The following is a 14,170-nucleotide window of genomic DNA, read 5'->3' as shown; positions in this document are numbered from 1 at the left end:
AGAAAAATGTTAGTAAATTGTTCCCAAACTTGGAGACAACCACTCTTAAAGGACCCAGAGGTGGGTTTCCTGGGTGGTTCAGTCACTTAAGCGTCTGACTTCGGCTCAGGTCATGATCTCACGGTTTGTGAGTTTGAGCCCCACATCCGCTTTGGGCTGACAGCTAAGAGCCTGGAGCCTGCTTCGGATTCTGTGTCTCTCTCTCTCTCTGCCCCTCCCCTGCTCATGCTCTGTCTCTCTCTCTCTCTCTCTCTCTCTCTCTCTCTCTCTCTCTCAATAACAAATAAACGTTAAAAAAAATTTGTTTTTAAAGGACCCAAAGGTATCCACAGTGATAGGTATGGTGCTGATCTTCTAAAGACTTATGATTCAACCCCAATTCTGTTTCAGACGGGAATGTATTTCCAACCTGCCTGTGTTCCTCAGGACTCTGCTCTATGCCTCCCTCTGAGTGCCGACAACAGCCTCACTTCTCCTACTGATGCACAGAGTCAAGCCGAGCCCTCTCTCTAACCCTGCTCTTGTTTGGGATCACACGTTCCCTGGATTGTTTGGGGCTACAAACAATATCAAATTGCATCTGAGAATACAAAACTATGTAAGTAATACTGACTAGAAATAACTACTCTCTTTTGCAACCCCTAGCCCATGATCAGTGTTCAGTAAATATTTGTGGCATTGAACCCAATAATATCAAAAATAATCCAGAAGGAAGGTTAGCCCAGAATATGTAGGAATATGTAAGATCCACCACGGGTAATTGAACATTGAGTGTACTTCTTCTTCAAATCATAGAAATGGAAGAGGAATTAAAGATAATTACATCCCATGAGCAACTCAGGCCCAGAGATACACCCAAGGTCACAATGATGATTAGTGGCAAATAGACCATGAAGTGATGCTCTTTCTGCAATGTTGTCACTTGGAAATGTCATTTTAAAACTAAACTCAGTCACACTCTCAAATATGTGGTTCCCTCAAAACAGACCTCTAGATACATGTATATTTAGGTCTTCACAAGCATATGCTTTTTAAATGCTGGATATTCCTAAATCTGGCCTCTGAGTCAAGAGACCTCAGTTTTAGTCTCAGTTTTTGACTAACCACTTGATAGTGAGTCACTTTAGCGTACTGAAAATTAGTCTCCTGAACTGTAAATTAAGAGGCCAAATATATCTATTAGGTTGCAAATGACCAAAAATATATACATGCATATAATTTATATGTACATATATATGTACATTTATACATATATATTATATATATATGTATCAAACTGACTTCAGCAAAAAATGCAAACTGACTTATCTCTTGTAACTGAAGAATTTAGAAATGCACCTGTTTCAGGTGTGGCTTAATCCAGCGACTTGAATAACGTCACCAGGATCTAATTTTCTCCCATCTCTCTCTTATGTTCCTATAAACCAGCTCTGCTTTCAGGCCCCGTGTGTCACAAGATGGCTGTCAGCTACTCTAGGCCTATGTGCTCCCAACTCAAGTCCTTTGGGTCAGGCAAAGTCAACAACTACACTGGACAAAATACCTTCTAGGTCACTTACATGTGCATTGATTTCTGGTTCTGTGAGCTTCTGTTAATATCTATCTTAGGGTATAAGAATAAGTTAACTGTTTGGAGGAAACTTAGACTCCTACTGCCATTGCCATGACAAATAACAGGCACTTCATCATGTGCCCCACGCTTTAGTTCTGCCCGACTGTAGCTTCTTCCCTGTACTCTGTCGTCACAGGTCCCTCCGCCCTTGTACACAGTCTTCCCTCTGTCTTAGATGCCTTGATTCTTCCTTATCTCTCCGAAAAGTGTTTATACCCACTGCACCAAACTTTTCCCTGGGAAATCTTCCCTGATTACAGCCCTCCCCTCAAGTGAAACTGACCACTCGATTGTACTTAAACCTTCTCACTTACCTTGAAGGGCATGCATATCATATTGTATAGTGTTCACATGTTTGCATATCTTCTCCAAGGATTATCGGCATTTGAAAGGCAGGAACATCCTTATTCAACTTTACATCCTCAGGACCACATGCAATGCCTGAAACATAGCAATCATTTGATAAACATTAATGATTCAATCAACGAATCAATGAACTTTAGTTCCTCCAAACTAGAACATTACTGACTCCCATTTTGTCCCTAAAACATACAATTATGCTCTAAAACCCCACCTTTCAGGTTCTTTGAATGAACCACACTTTCTCAAATCCAAGTTTGTGCATACTGTCGTATCTGCCTAGAATATCCTTCTCCCACTCCCTGCCTGATTCCCCAGTGTCACCTAATCAAATTTTCTTTTCCTTCAGCTCACAGTTCCTCAGGAATACCTCCCGTGATCTCTTGAATTCAATTACACCCCCGTGCATCCTGAACTTTTCCTTCCCTGACCCTTTTCACACCTACAGTTATTTGTTCAATGTTTGCCTTCCTTGACTGACTATAAGGTCCATGAGGGCCGGGACCCTACTGTCTTCACAGCTGTGAACAGGAAAACAGGACTGTGGAGTAGTCTGATTCAGTTTGGGAAGAATGAAGAAAAGGAGAATAGAAACAGATTCTGGACACTTGCCCATCTCCACTGACTCCGTTTACCTTCTTCATCTGGACCCCAACATACAGCCAGCTTTTGGACTTGTGTTTTATAGCTGAATATGGAACATTAAAGCCTGTTTCTTCTTATTTAAGATTTATAAGACATTTTAGGCTCCTTTCTCGGTAGATCCTTGTAGTCTTTCAAAAAACAATCCAATCAATAAGTATTATGGAACTCCTGTGGCCAGCACGGAGAACTCTGTGGCCAGAGATGCTTTAGCCTGCCTTCGTATCTCACGTCTCTACATCCTTCCTAGACACGTGGCTGCTTGTGTGTGTGTTCATCCTTTTCAGTTTCTTTTTATTTTCGTTTTAAAATTTTTTAACTTTATTTTTGAGAGAGAGAGACAGAGACAGTGAGTGGGGAAGGGGCAGAGAGCGCGGGAGAGAGAGAATCTCAAGCAGGTTCCACAGTGTCAGCACAGAGCCCGGTGTGGGCCCAAACTCACAGACGGTGAGATCGTGACCCGGAGCCGAAACCAAGCATCAGACACGTAACCAACTGAGCTACCCAGGCGCCCCTTTTTCAGTTTCTTTTTAAATCGGCATTCTGTGATGACAGGAACACACTTCGGTGGTGCGTTAGGTGAGAAAGTTGAGATACTTGCTTACATGACTCAACCCAGCTCATGTTTTCTCTGAAGCTTCATTTATTCCCTCCCTCATTCTGACCACACCGTTTTGGCAACACCACTAAGTACTGAAGATGGCAATGATTAAGTCCAGTCTCCTAAATAAAAGATGCACTATACATCTGTCTGTTTATGGTAAGAAAAATCCATGCTACGATCTGTCTGAACATAACAGCCTGTACCATTCCACAAGGAACACTCATGCTAAATTTTCCCTGACTTACAAAAAAAAGGAGGATTCAATAATTCTGTGCATCCTTGGAAACTGGGATCAGCTTTCTTCCAAAGCTGATTCTAGAGAAGGAGACTCTAACAAAAATCCTCACCTCCCAAATCCCTATGCTTTGAGGGGAACGCCCCAGGCAGTTTGGAGTGACGTGATAAAGGATAAGCATAGAGTTTGGGGAATTCTCAAGAAGCCAGAAGAGCAGCATTACCAAGGCAGAAAATGTAAGTTGAACGAGAATTTTAAACACATTAATGTTTACCTAGTAAATGTCAACTCTTCGCCACCCAGATGGTGCTGTAAAGGAAGTCAGGGGAGATTCAAATGGATAAAATCAGAATTTCTGGAGAGAAGTCAACATGAGCGATCTGAGAAAGAAGGCACTGGGAGGTCACCAGCCTTCCAGGGGAGGATTCAAAGCCTCAGACAAAATCAGTGACAGTTCAAAGAACTTCTGTCTCTAGGCGATTCTCCAAGGCAGTTTCTACCTGAAGGCCCAAAATGGCCCTTATTCCGGAATGAAGAGGCAGGGGTAGAGCCCACCCAGCATAGAATACATCCATCACATAATGTTGTAAGCTAAGAGAGAAAAGGGAACATATAACCGAGTTTTCTTCTCTCGAGACGAAATCACATTTTACTAAAAATAATCTGGGCACTTCTTCCTCGTTTACCAAGCGTGTCGTATCGCGCTGCACGATAGAGATAGGTGCACCCCATTACTCTCAGGCATGTGGTTTCTGCAGAAAAACAGTCTCCATGTCCCAGGCCGTGAAAGGAAAACAAAATCACCATCTGTAGGAAAGTGATGACAGAACAAAGCTAATGAACCTGCTTGGAAATTACCCTTTAAAAAGTCTATTCCACCACAGAAGCTGCCTTTCCCCTTCCAAGAATATCCAACATCTAAAAACTCGAGTACAGTCTCAGTTCAATTTCAAAGGGAGCGAGGAAATACTCAGAAAGGAATGCCTTTCTCTTGGTTAGAATCAAAGCTGCCTGTCTCCGTGAAAGATTTTAGACAGTTTCAAACTGCAATTCTCAGAGTCTAGCACCACTTTCCTGTGGATGTCTTCTGTCAACTCATCCAGGGGAACCTGGCAATCTTGGCTTAAGGCATGCCAGTCAGCTCAGCTCTGCAAATGAGCCAGGAGCTGGAGGCGTTCTTAAGCCTGGAGCAAGGAACTTGGTGGGTGGTCTAGAAGGGAATCCAGGCTTTGTAACAGAAAGATACAGAGATGGAGCTTCTGGCCATGAGAAGCTGCTGAGGGAGACCAACTCCAGGGAAAGATGCCAGTCCACATCAAGACTACATAATCACCGAAGAGAATCAGCCCAGGTGCCAGCCCAACGCTATAAATAAAGAATCTTGGCTTTATCAACGGGAAGCTCTTAGTATCCTAGGGAGTATGTTACACATACACAGATGAGCACACAGAGAAAGACATCAAAGGTGTGGGTAACAATAAAACTTAACATACATCTAGCAATTACAGTTTTTAAAGTGCTTTTCCACAAATGACTTCACTGAATCTTCTCAGCTCCAGGGATGGAAGAAAGGCAGATATTTTATTATCCTTATCGCTGTGGCCGCCTTTCGGCTTTATCATGAGGCTAGAGATGAGATGTTAAGTGGAAACTATCTTGCATGTGGCCACTCATCACATCATGAGACCACCCCAGGGATAAGAGGCCTGATCCCTCCACCCTGCACACAGGAGACAGACCATGCTCACATCCTTCATGACCCCAGTTCCCACACAGTGAGCCCACCCACACATGACTGGGCCAGATCCCACCTCAGACCTTCAGACATCTTTGTCATCAAATGACTCACTCCGTCTTTGGAATATCTGTGGTCAATTAATTTCAATCAAGGTTTCCACTCCTATAATCCTCCTATGCCAGAAGAAGGCCAGCTTACCTCCCCTGTTCTTAACCCCTTAATTTCTGCACTTCCTCTCTCTGGCTTCTCTCTTCAAACCACTATGCCTTCGGGAATCTCCTTACTGTATGTAAAAGGAAAAAAAAAAACTTAAAAGCAAAGCATCTCCCCACATTATGGTATGTATTTCACCTCCCATAGAACTAAGGGTAGGAGTGACAAGCTATGAGCTCTTTGATCTACTTTAGAACCACCAGAGTTCCACTCTGGTATCCATGCCCTCTGACTATACTACCACGTACAATTCTACGTTTCTATCATCTGCTGACCTTCTGGTTACATTCGTTAGGACAGGACACTCCTCTTTCCTCCTCAACCCCACTCCTGCCCACATCTAGAAAACTTCAGTATCTCTGCGGGCAATCCACCCAACACCTTCAATCAACTGTTCCTTGACCTCAAATACACAATAACAAATCTCGCTTTCACTCAGCTTAGACTCCCCCACACTGCCAGGGAAACATCCTGAACTTTGTCATCACCAAGAATGGCTCCACACCCAAAATCTTAACTGCAAACATTGCATTCTCTGACCCAGATGCCTTTCAGGATCCTCCCTTGCACACACCTAGTCCTCAAACTCACTGAGTCCTTCAGTTCCTGAGTCTTAATTTCCCCCACAGTCTCTCAGCCTTCCTCTAAAGAAACTACAAACAGTTGGGCATATGAACCACTCACCACCAGTGTCCCCAAATCCATACATGTATCTCCCTGTATTGCATTTATCGGGCCAACTCCCAACATAGGGTCAATGTCATCCCGGTACCTCAAAGCAGAACACTCCTGAAGAAAATGTTATAACCACTCAGATTATGGTCATGACAAACATATGGCATCTGATTTTAGAACTTCAATACATCCCCTCAATCCTTTCACTTGATCAACTGTCCTTCCTACTTTCCTTGGCCATTATTTGAAACCTAAGTATCTCTATTGAGGACCTCTATCAGAGCCTGCCTCCCTACTCTAAGCAAACAACATAATCGTTTTCTTCACTGATAGAAAAAGGATGTCCAGAAATGTAAGAGGAAAATTGTGGTATCGTAAGAGCAAACTTGCTTTGAAGAATCTTCTACCCTGTCTATGAGGCTATTAAAGAGAAAATTTCTCAACCCTCACCCTAGGCTCTCTTGTCTCCTCATTTTCAGAAGTATATATCATCTACTACTATAGCTCCAATTATCTCTTTTATGCAAAGGACTCTGAAGTCTCTATTAATCAGTCCAGACCTCTGTCCTAGATATCATTAAAACTTCATGGGGCGCCTGGGTGGTTCAGTCGGTTAAGCGTCTGACTTCGGCTCAGGTCACGATCCCGCGGTTCATGGGTTTGAGCCCCACATTGGGCTCTGTGCTGGCAGCTCAGAGCCTGGAGCCTGCTTCAGATTCTGTGTCTCCCTCTCTCTCTGCCCCTCCCCCACTCATGGGTCTCTCTGTCTCAGAAATAAACATAAAAAATTTTTAAAAATAAATAAATAAACATTTTTTAATTTTTTTTGAAATTAAATAATAAAATAAAACTTCAACTCAAAATTTCTACTTATATATCTATCAACAAAGCACCTCAGATCCTCATGTCCAAAATTGACATTTGACATCTTTCTCTGTATGTCCATCTCTCTGTGTGGTTCTCTCTCTCTCTCTCTCTGTCACACACACACACACACACACACACACACACACACACACACACATTTCTCTTATCTCCTCCTGAATAAAAGGCATCACCACCCAGTTGCCTGAGATAGAAACCTGGTAGTCATCCTGCCTCCTCCCTCTGCCTCACCCAATTCATCAACAATTTCTACTAATATTATCTCCTGCCTTCCCTCAAATCCAATTACTGCCCCCTGTTCAAATAATGAACGACAACCTAGTTCAAATAAGGAAACTAGAGCTGAAAGAGAGGTTAAGACATTGCACAATGTCACACAATTAGTATGACACAGGCACCTCAGACTCCCATCTGCTTCCAAAACCCTTGCTTGAAACTAGAGAATACTGTCTCACTTGGGGGAACTCTCAGAGCCAAAGATATCTCCAAGAAATACATATTAGACTATTTCAACCACAAGATGGTCCAGATCCCAAGTGAAGAAGGCACTGGGGGGTAATCAGCTTTGCAGGGAAGCACTTAGAGCCTCAAACAAAACCAATAGTTCAGAGAACTTCTGTGTTCAGATTTTCCTTAGGGTAGTTTCTACAGAAAGACCAAAAAATGGGCCTGTGACCAGAAGGAAGAGATAGGGGTACAAACTGATGCTGAATAAAAAAAGCCATTGATGTGACCATGGATGAGCATGTGTCATGAATGAGAATAATCCTTTGTTTTTTAAGTTACTGAGATTTTGAGGTTCTTGTTACCACAGCATAACCTGGCTTATCTTGACTGATTCAATATCTTTCTGTTTTCATTCATGCTTGTGTGGTACTCTCACTATCAAATCCAAAAAGAAACAAATATTTGAAAGGGCTGCAAAGAATGGTTCTCTCCGGGAAATAATAATAATAATTCTAATAATTCTTTTTGTTTTCCTGTTCAGTTCATGTTTCTCCCTATTTCTCTCTTTATACTTCTGATGTCAGTGAAGGTGACCATCGGAGAGACTGAGAAGGGGAGAAAATGAAATGAACGGCAATTTTTGGGCAGCCCTCCCAGATAAAATTACAGAAGAATACACCTTGAGTCCTATGGAAGGTAGATAAATAGGATCGATTCATTAAACTACACCACCTTTCTAGGGCTCTATTCTTTATGTCTTCTTGAGTGTGGTCAGCCAAAATATTCTATGAACTAGAAGCTGCAATGACTTTTGTTCAGTGGTGCAGTGTTCTAAATTACTTTCGGTTACAAACATGGGCTTTGGAGTCCAGCAGAAATAAGTTCACATCTTGGTTCTCTGCCACTTCCCATCTGTGTGACCTTAAGCGGGTCAAAAATGAAGGCAATGACAGTATCCACCCCAGAGGGCCACTGTGAGGTTTAAACCAGCAGTGAATACAGTGTTTATTACAGTGCATGGCAAGGTTGAATAGATGCTGTTGAGTCCTACTAGCAGTAGGAATACTATTATTTTTATCGTTACTGTCATTTTCACTATTATGACAGATACATGAAGACATGTATTTGTGTACCTAATCCACAGCAGCTTGGTCTGAAAGGCGAGAGAATGTGAAAACTCTTTTGGAAGATGTGAAAAACAGATTGCAACGTGCGTGCAAACTGAAGAAAACAAGGCTCTTCTGGACAACTTGGGAGTTAATTTCTGGAAAGGAATCAAGAGACGATCTCCAGAAAATCAATTTTTTTAATTTAATATTTATTTTTGTCTCAACAATTCATGTGCATTTGGAGGCAAATCTTACCACCATGAGGCTTATAACAAAAACCAACCGCCACTTGTGTGGGGTGGGGTAGAAGTGAATTCACAATATGTGTTATTAAATGGTAAGGCCATATGTCGAGTGACTTCAAGTTCGGGGGACCCTAAGCAACTAGGTGGATGGCAAGCCCATTAACTAAGATGGGAAAGACTGGTGGAAGAGGAGGATTTCCAGCAGCAAAGCAGAGGAGGTTGGGTGGAAGCTAAGAATCAAGAGTTCTAATCCGGGCCTACAAATTATCACAGTGGAGATGTCCAGCAGACAATTTGATATATAGCCTAGAGGTCAGGGCATGGGTCAAGGGAGAGTTATGGATCTAGAGGCCACTGGCATGTAGATGTTAAATATTTAGTATTTAAATGATAGCAAGTTAGGAGAAGAGAGCTAAAAATGGGATGCTGAAGCCATTCAATATGTAGAGCTCAGGCTGAGGAAGAACAGCCAGGAAAGGTGACTGAGAAGCAGTGGTAAGACTAGTGAAGAGCCAGGGGGGAGCCATGGTTCTGCAGTAAACAGTGGCTCAAGGAGGGTGGCACGCTCAACTGTGTGCATGAGACTCAGTACTCATGATATAAACCCAGCCACCCTCACTTCCCTGCCCCTACCCTGCTTGGCAATAGTCATAGTTCCCTTAAACTTTCTCACAGATGCACTTTGGCTCTTATTATTCTCTTGCATTGGAATGCCTCCTCATCTGCCAAGATTCTATCCTCATGACCCAGCAAGAATGCCATGACCTTGGTAATGCATATCTTGACTCCACTAATAAAATAGGACCTCTTCCCCTATTATATCCCATAGCGTGTTGTATACCATATTTTATTTTGCCTTGTGCTATATTTATATGTAGTCTCTCTTCATCCTTCCTGTACCCCAGTTGGACTATAGTGGAGGCCCCCAAACCCTCATAACATAGCAGAATGTTTGGTATACACAAGGTGCTCAATGAAGATTTTCTTTTTTTTAAGTTTATTTATTTACTTTAAGAGAGAGATTCGGGGGGTGGGAGGGCCAGAGAAAGAGGGAGAGAGAGAATCCCAAGCAGCCTCATCATGGGCCTCGCAGGGCTCCATCCCATGAACTGTGAGATCATGACCTGAGTCTAAACCAAGAGTTGGATGCTTAACCAACTGAGCCATCCAGGTGACCCTCAGTGAAGATTTGCAATGAGTCAAATCCAAAAATACCTAACTCACGTCTGGAGAAGTATCTACAAAGGACAAAATCTTTTATGACTTTAGATTTCTGTTTTCCAGCACATGCATCATTTGCACTCAGGCCCAGGAATTATTTACACATTTTCCTGTTCCTCTATAGGAAAATGGTGGGAGTGATCATTCTTGGGAAACAACTTTTTTTTTAATATCTTTCTTTTTTTTTTCAGACTATGTGACTGAAAGCTCTTGCCACAGGCCTTGGTTATGTATCTCCTGAGCTAATGGCTATTTTAAAACCCATTTCGGTTTCTTCCAGATCTCAGGTCTGAAAATAGAATAACAAATCGCAAAAGTCTCATGGATGAAACAACCTTTGTGATCCCCGAGCCTCACACTAAAAACTAGAAAGATTATACTAATCCAAGCCTTGGGTTAAAAGTCAGGCAGAAGTTCTTGAATGTTCTTGCTTCAAACATCAACATGTACTTGTATTCTCTCACACTGGGGAGGAAGAGTGTGGTAGAAAGAAATCCTCTGGAAGGTAGCTCTGGTCAAGAGTTGAAGGAAGAAGAGAGAGAGAGAGAAAAAAAACAGGTTATCAATGGTAAACACAGAATCAAAGCTTTATGAACCAAACAGAATTTCCACAGGCCTAACTATTAATGAGAATTATCTGCTCAGCTGCTATGTACAACATGCTGTAAAAATGGCTGGGGTTTATGGCAAGAATGTTAAATATTATGATTTCCTTTACCCCCTCTTCTATTGTGTACTAGGTTGTACCTCAACTGGCTTCCAAACTAACCGCTCTTTCGTGGTCAATGACAATTCAGAAACACAGATCCTTAAACTTTAGCTAAAAACTCCAGGTCTTTACAGATCTTTGAAGATACACAAAGAGCCTAGTGATTAAGGATATACATCCTTTTTAAGTGATATTCCAGACCCACGACATATGAACTATGTGGTCATCCAAATTGGTTGTCTGTGTTAAGATTCCTACCTCCCGTGCTTTCAGACTCACGTGTTCAGAATCGGAAAAATTTCTGAGAGTACAAGGTGACACTTCTTGCCAATGCCCAGTAGTAGATTGCGTAAGTATAAATAATCAAACTCAACTCCCTTTGCTTGCTAACATTTTCTCACAAGACTAAAAAGTTCAGTAACCTCCTTTTCTTAATGGTGGCGCCACTTCAACCACACTCTGGAAGGTATTGGTTTCCTTAAGTACAATGTGGAACCATCAGAATAAAAGGGCAGCATGAGGGAAAACGACAGTATGGGGCTTTGTGGCCTATCAATTTAGTTGCTCGTAAGAGAATCTGGGAGGGGGAAACCCCCAAAAGATTAGTCACTTCATTTTGTGTTGCAGAGCTCAATTCAGGTTAACAAAGCATTTGCCAACAAAGGAGATGGGAGAATGGCAGTATTCACTTGCTCCGGACTGAATAAACAAATGTGGGATTTGTGGGCTGACTAATGTCCTGGGATAAACCAGGCAGTCAGCCAAATTCTAGGAGTTTTGATGAAAAGACAGCAAGCCCACACTTTTCTTCTTGGAAAGTGCTCCATGGGAGTATTGATGTCCACCAGGCAGCCTGAGCCCTCAGCTCGCCTTAAAAGTTTTGCCCATGTTCGGCCACAGGGAATTCTCAATGCCTCCGTAATCAAAGACCTAGATCAAGTGATAGAAGCTGCATTCCTTCTTCTTGGAAAGTGTTAAATATGCCCTTCATCTCCTTTTAGAAATGTGTTATCACTGTCCCTTTTTAAATACTACATTACCCGGAAATTATACAGGTAGGCCACTAAAAGGTGACTCTGGTTCTATCTGGTTCCACTCATTCATTCATTTCATTCATTGGGCACTTTCCATATGCTCTGGATGCCATCTAAGTCTCTGAGGATAAAGTAATGACTGAATCAGACCACAGTTAATGCCCTCGGGAAGCCCCCAGACAACCTTGAAATCTTTAAGAGCAATGGAAAAGTAATAAAGCCTTATAATTTTATTTTTGGTTGGAGGAAAGTGTTAAAATTTGCAATTATTTTTATTGGGAAAGGCAATAAATCCTTCAATTAAAGACACACAACATAAATTTGTAGGGATGTCAGAAATTAGAATAAGGGCTTGCCCTTTATTTCTACCATGTTATTAGGACCATATAACCATGGTCTAGACTAAAGTTGATTTTATTACAAACTGCAGCTCCTGAAATGTCAAGGATTAAGTTTCACGGGCTCTTAACTAAAGAAAAACTTCCCGGCAGCAGCTGATACAGCCTCCTTTAAATCTATAAATCTGGCTTATCTACCCAGATCAGAAACATATATGGTACCCGCATGGAATGATTCAGTGTGAGCATAATATACACTAGGGGGAGAGAGTTCACTGTGGTAACTGACAGAGAGCATCTTAAGAGTCTCCACAAAAGTCTCCAAACTTCCTCGAAATTTCAAGTCTTCAGTGGTATTTACCTGCATCAGAACTTTCAGACTTCTGTTATGAAGACTAATCTCCAGACTTATTAATGCTCCAGAGTGACAGCAGGAGGCTGCCAAATGACAAATGTAGAGAATTTGTTTTAGGAGGCATTATGTGTAACTGCATTTAGGAGAAAACTAGATTAGCAAAGATTTTAGGCAGATTCTTTCACACACACACACACACACACACACACACACACACACACACACACACAACCTGGCAAGGAATCTTGACGAAGTCATCAAACCGATACCAAGTTTAACATACTTACATTAGTCTTATAAACACAATTCGGCAAAAATGACGGTATTGCAAAATCAAGGTTTGGAAAAGGAGGGTAACTCCTCCTTACCTACTATGAAGGCAGGAGGGAGAGTTGAAAGGGCAAGCTAAAGACAAACTCTGCAATAAGAGCTATTGCAGGCTTAAAAACTGGGAAGGAACACCGGAGACTGGGGTTGGATGATAAGCAGGCAGCAGAAACCACCCACAAAAACTCTGACCAGCGGCTCAGTGTGAGCCTTGAAGGAACAAGATGACGCCTAACAGCCCACAAACCAGAGGAAGGCCTGCACAGGAAGTGGAGAGGAAAGGTGCAGAGCTATGGACTCCCGCACAGGATGAAGCCAGTCCATGTGAGGTTCGAGAAAACCAAGAAGGCAATACAAGCATCAGAGTGCTTCCTTATGTCATTAACTCAGGACCACATCCTGATTTCACACAACATGGGACCATAGGAAAGCCATACAAACTGGGGTCATTTTTGAAAACATGTCACAGACAATCAGCACCCCCTTGGAGTACTTTGCTGGCTGGATCCCACTGAGGTGAGCGATTTGACGGGAAGCGTCCAGTTTCCCAGAAAAATGAGACAAACAGCTTGACTTGACAAGTAGCATGAAGTAGCATAAAGAGCCTCCCCAGACAGTGCCAGAGAATTTGGTGCCAAAAGCCTGAGGTGGTTATTAGAAAATGGTTACCGCCCCTGATTGGCTGACTACAGCCTCTTCATCACCAGAAAAAAGCCACGGCAGAATCCAGCCAAAGCAATCACCGCTCCCTTGGGAAGCATTCGCTGTTCACCGTGAGCTCTTGCTAACATCCCTGCTGTTTGCAAAGTGGCGAGACAGGGCAGTGACAGCAATTCCTGTCGTCAGTTAAGGAGAGATTGCCCAGTGGGATTTTAACTTTTAATTGGATTTCAGCCACGCTGTTTCCTTTGGTTACTTATCAGCTGAGAATCCTTTGGCGCCAAGTTCAAGTGCAGTTCCCTTCCACAGTCTTCAGAGCAGTATGGAGGAAGAACAATTGCCAAGGGGTCAGAACACCCCAGCTCTATCCCTAATCAGCTGCAAGGCCTTTGGCTCAGTCAAGTTGCTTCTTCTCTGTGCCCCCTATTCCTTTAGTTATAAAATAGGAAATATAAAACCCACCTCACAGGGGTGCCTGGGTGGCTCGGTCGGTTAAGCATCCAACTTCGGCTCAGGTCACGATCTCGCAGTCCGTGAGTTCGAGCCCCGTGTCGGGCTCTGTGCTGACAGCTCAGAGCCTCGAGCCTGTTTTGGATTCTGTGTCTCCCTCTCTCTCTGCCCCTCCCCTGTTCATGCTCTGTCTCTCTCTGTCTCAAAAATAAATAAATGTTAAAAAAATTTAAAAAATTAAATTAAATTAAAAAATATAAAAAATAAAACCCACCTCACATGCTTATAAAGTCGGAGAGAACAGATGAGCA

The 14,170-nt window shown here is 42.5% G+C and overlaps 1 long non-coding RNA gene across 1 annotated transcript in view; it reads right to left on the bottom strand.

Annotated features, from left to right (window-relative positions):
* The window catches only part of LOC147574858 (uncharacterized), a 153,139-nt gene that overhangs the window by 122,679 nt on the left and 16,290 nt on the right, over positions 1-14,170 (bottom strand). Inside the window, exons 4-5 of the long non-coding RNA XR_015243576.1 lie at positions 13,872-14,056; positions 1,927-2,053 (exon numbers count right to left, since the gene is read on the bottom strand). This is a non-coding gene — a long non-coding RNA (uncharacterized LOC147574858). The remainder of the gene's footprint in view (positions 1-1,926; positions 2,054-13,871; positions 14,057-14,170) is intronic.

Source organism: Puma concolor, chromosome D4 (genome assembly GCF_028749965.1).
Source record: "Puma concolor isolate L17-30 chromosome D4, mPumCon1.1.hap2, whole genome shotgun sequence".
Taxonomy (NCBI): domain Eukaryota; kingdom Metazoa; phylum Chordata; class Mammalia; order Carnivora; family Felidae; genus Puma; species Puma concolor.
This window is presented reverse-complemented; position numbering and strand designations above follow the sequence as displayed.